The sequence below is a fragment of the Sinocyclocheilus anshuiensis genome, unplaced genomic scaffold (genome assembly GCF_001515605.1).
Source record: "Sinocyclocheilus anshuiensis isolate Anshui unplaced genomic scaffold, SAMN03320099.WGS_v1.1 scaffold11566, whole genome shotgun sequence".
In the NCBI taxonomy this organism is placed as follows: domain Eukaryota; kingdom Metazoa; phylum Chordata; class Actinopteri; order Cypriniformes; family Cyprinidae; genus Sinocyclocheilus; species Sinocyclocheilus anshuiensis.
The window spans coordinates 3,904-7,164 of record NW_015545043.1 but is presented as its reverse complement, the minus strand read 5'-3'; the positions used below and the strand labels follow the sequence as shown (position 1 = coordinate 7,164).

The following is a 3,261-nucleotide window of genomic DNA, read 5'->3' as shown; positions in this document are numbered from 1 at the left end:
AAGAGGTCCCCAGTTCAAATCTGGGTGTCCCCTTTGGAACTGGCATCTTTAGGTTAACCTAAGCCTTTATTGTAAAGTGAAGATGTTGTTGTATGATATTGTAAAAATGAATGATCTAATTTCCTGATTTTGAGCGGTTGATCACGTGGGGGTATAGACCAGTAATAGAGCATTTGACTGCAGCTCAAGAGGTCCCCAGTTCAAATCTGGGTGCTCCGTTTGGACTTGGCAGCTTTGGAGTAACCAAAGCCTTTCTTTTAAAGTGAAGATGTTGTTATTTGATATTGTCAAAATGAAGGATCTAATTTCCTGTGTGAGGTTTTGAGCTGCTGTTTCTGTGAGGGTATAGCTCAGTGGTAGAGCATTTGACTGCAGATCAAGAGGTCCCCAGTTCAAATCTGGGTCCTCCCTTTGGACTTGGCAGCTTTAGAGTAAACAAAGCTTTTATTTTGAAGTGAAGATGTTGCTGTTTGATATTGTCAAAATGAAAGATCTAATTTCCGGTGTGAGGTTTTGAGTTGTTGATTACGTGGGGGTATGGCTCAGTGGTAGAGCGTTTGACTGCAGATCAAGAGGTCTCCAGTTCAAATCTTGGTGCTCCCTTTGGACTTGGCAGCTTTAGGTTAACTAAAGCCTTTATTTTAAAGTGAAGATATTGTTGTTGTTCGATATTGTCAAAATGAAGAATCTAATTTCCTGTGTGCAGTTTTGAGCGACTGATTTTATGGGGCTATAGCTCAGTGGTAGAGCATTTGACTGCAGGTCAAGAGGTCCCCAGTTCAAATCTGGGTGGCCCCTTTAGGCTTGGCAGTTTTGGAGTAACCAAAGCCTTTATTTTGAAGTGAAGATGTTGCTGTTTAGCTTTTGAGTAACCAAATCCTTTACTTTATATTGAAGATGTTGTTGTATGATATTGTAAAAATGAAGGATCTAATTTCCTGTGTGAGGTTTTGAGCTGTTGTTTAAGAGGGGGTATAGCTCAGTGGTGGATCATTTGACTGCAGATCAACAGGTCCCCAGTTCAATTCTGGGTGTCCCCTTTGGAACTGGCAGCTTTAAGTTAACCTAAGCCTTTATTTTAAAGAAGATGTTGTTGTATGATATTGTAAAAATGAATGATCTAATTTCCTGATTTTGAGCAGTTGATCACGTGGGGGTATAGACCAGTAGTAGAGCATTTGACTGCAGCACAAGAGGTCTCCAGTTCAAATCTGGGTGCTCCGTTTGGACTGGACAGCTTTGGAGTAACCAAAGCCTTTCTTTTAAAGTGAAGATGTTGTTGTTTGATATTGTCAAAATGAAGGATCTCCTTTCCTGTGTGCAGTTTTGAGCTACTGATTTTATGGGGGTAAAGCTCAGTGTTAGAGCATTTAACTACAGATCGAGAGGTCCCCAGTTCAAATCTGGGTCCTCCCTTTGGACTTCGCAGCTTTGGAGTAAGCAAAGCTTTTATTTCGAAGTAAAGATGTTGCTGTTTAATATTGTCAAAATGAAGGATCTAATTTCCTGTATGAGGTTTTGAGTCATTGTTTACATGGGGGTATAGCTCAGTGGTAGAGCATTTGCCTGCAGATCAAGAGGTCCCCAGTTCACATCTGGGTGCTCCCTTTGGACTTTGCGGCTTTGGAAACACAAAATCCTTGACCTTGAAGCATCTAATCTCTGTTCTGTGGTTTTCTACCACACCCTCTATGAGAGCATAAATCTCCTTTCTGTGATTTTCTAGCTCACCCTCTATGAGAGCATAGTTAAGTGGTTGAGCATGCTAGTACTGATCGAGAGGTCCCAGCTTCAAATCCGGGTGTCCCCTTTGGACTTATCTTCTTTGACGTAACCGAAGCCTTGACTTCAAAGTGCAGCTGTCGTCTTCTCAAAGTGAAGGATCTAATTTCTTGTGTCCAATTTTGAGATACTGATAACGTAGGGGTATAGCTCAGTGGTAAAACATTTGACTGCAGTTCAAGAGGTCCCCTGTTCAAGTCTGGATGCCCCCTTTGGACTTGGCAGCTTTGGAGTAACCAAAGCCTTTATTTCGAAGATAAGATGTTGTTATTTGATAGTGTCAAAATTAATGATCTTAGTTCCTGTGTGCGGTTTTGAGCTACAGATTTTATGGGGGTATAGCTCAGTGGTGGAGCATTTGACTCCAGATCAAGCGGTCCCCCGTTCAAATCTGGGTGCCCTCTTTAGGCTTGGCAGTTTTGGAGTAACCAAAGCCTTTATTTTGAAGTGAAGATGTTGCCTTTTGATATTGTCAAAATGAAGGATCTTCTTTCCTGTCTGCAGTTTTGAGCTACTGATTTTATGGGGGTAAAGCTCAGTGTTAGAGCATTTAACTACAGATCGAGAGGTCCCCAGTTCAAATCTGGGTGCTCCCTTTGGACTTATCTTCTTTGACGTAACCGAAGCCTTGACTTCAAAGTGCAGCTGTCGTCTTCTCAAAGTCAAGGATCTAATTTCCTATGTGTGATTTTTAGTTCTTTGTGCCATGGGTGTATAGCTCAGTAATAGAGCATTTGACTGCAGATCAAGAGGTCCCCAGTTCAAATCTGGGTGTCCCCTTTGGAACTGGCAGCTTTAGGTTAACCTAAGCCTTTATTTTAAGTAAAGATGTTGTTGTATGATATTGTAAAAATTAATGATCTAATTTCCTGATTTTGAGCTGTTGATCACGTGGGGGTATAGACCAGTAATAGAGCATTTGACTGCAGCTCAAGAGGTCCCCAGTTCAAATCTGGGTGCTACATTTGGACTTGGCAGCTTTGGAGTAACCAAAGCCTTTCTTTTAAAGTGAAGATGTTGTTATTTGATATTGTCAAAATGAAGGATGTAATTTCCTGTTTTGAGTTGCTTTTTACGTGGGGGTATAGCTCAGTGGTAGAGCGTTTGACTGCAGGTCAAGAGGTCCCCAGTTCAAATCTGGGTGCTCACGTTGGACTTTGCAGCTTTGGAAACACAAAATCCTTGACCTTGAAGAATCTAATCTCCTTTCTGTGATTTTCTAGCTCACCCTCTATGAGAGCATAGTTAAGTGGTTGAGCATGCTATTACTGATCGAGAGGTCCCAGCTTCAAATCCGGGTGTCCCCTTTGGACTTATCTTCTTTGACGTAACCGAAGCCTTGACTTCAAAGTGCAGCTGTCGTCTTCTCAAAGTGAAGGATCTAATTTCCTATGTGTGATTTTCAGTTGTTTGTGCCATGGGTGTATAGCTCAGTAATAGAGCATTTGACTGCAGATCAAGAGGTCCCCAGTTCAAATC

The 3,261-nt window shown here is 41.7% G+C and overlaps 7 non-coding genes across 7 annotated transcripts; all 7 read left to right on the top strand.

The window, feature by feature from the left end:
• Positions 1–339: 339 nt before the first annotated feature.
• On the top strand, positions 340–411 carry trnac-gca (transfer RNA cysteine (anticodon GCA)). Its single transcript has one exon. It is a non-coding gene; the product is annotated as a tRNA-Cys (tRNA).
• A 120-nt stretch (positions 412–531) lies between these two features.
• trnac-gca (transfer RNA cysteine (anticodon GCA)) lies at positions 532–603 on the top strand. Its single transcript has one exon. It is a non-coding gene; the product is annotated as a tRNA-Cys (tRNA).
• A 123-nt stretch (positions 604–726) lies between these two features.
• trnac-gca (transfer RNA cysteine (anticodon GCA)) lies at positions 727–798 on the top strand. The gene has a single exon. It is a non-coding gene; the product is annotated as a tRNA-Cys (tRNA).
• Positions 799–968: 170 nt separating this feature from the next.
• Positions 969–1,040, top strand: trnac-gca (transfer RNA cysteine (anticodon GCA)). Its single transcript has one exon. It is a non-coding gene; the product is annotated as a tRNA-Cys (tRNA).
• A 496-nt stretch (positions 1,041–1,536) lies between these two features.
• Positions 1,537–1,608, top strand: trnac-gca (transfer RNA cysteine (anticodon GCA)). The gene has a single exon. It is a non-coding gene; the product is annotated as a tRNA-Cys (tRNA).
• A 506-nt stretch (positions 1,609–2,114) lies between these two features.
• On the top strand, positions 2,115–2,186 carry trnaw-cca (transfer RNA tryptophan (anticodon CCA)). The gene has a single exon. It is a non-coding gene; the product is annotated as a tRNA-Trp (tRNA).
• Positions 2,187–2,860: 674 nt separating this feature from the next.
• On the top strand, positions 2,861–2,932 carry trnac-gca (transfer RNA cysteine (anticodon GCA)). Its single transcript has one exon. It is a non-coding gene; the product is annotated as a tRNA-Cys (tRNA).
• The last annotated feature ends 329 nt before the right edge of the window (positions 2,933–3,261 follow it).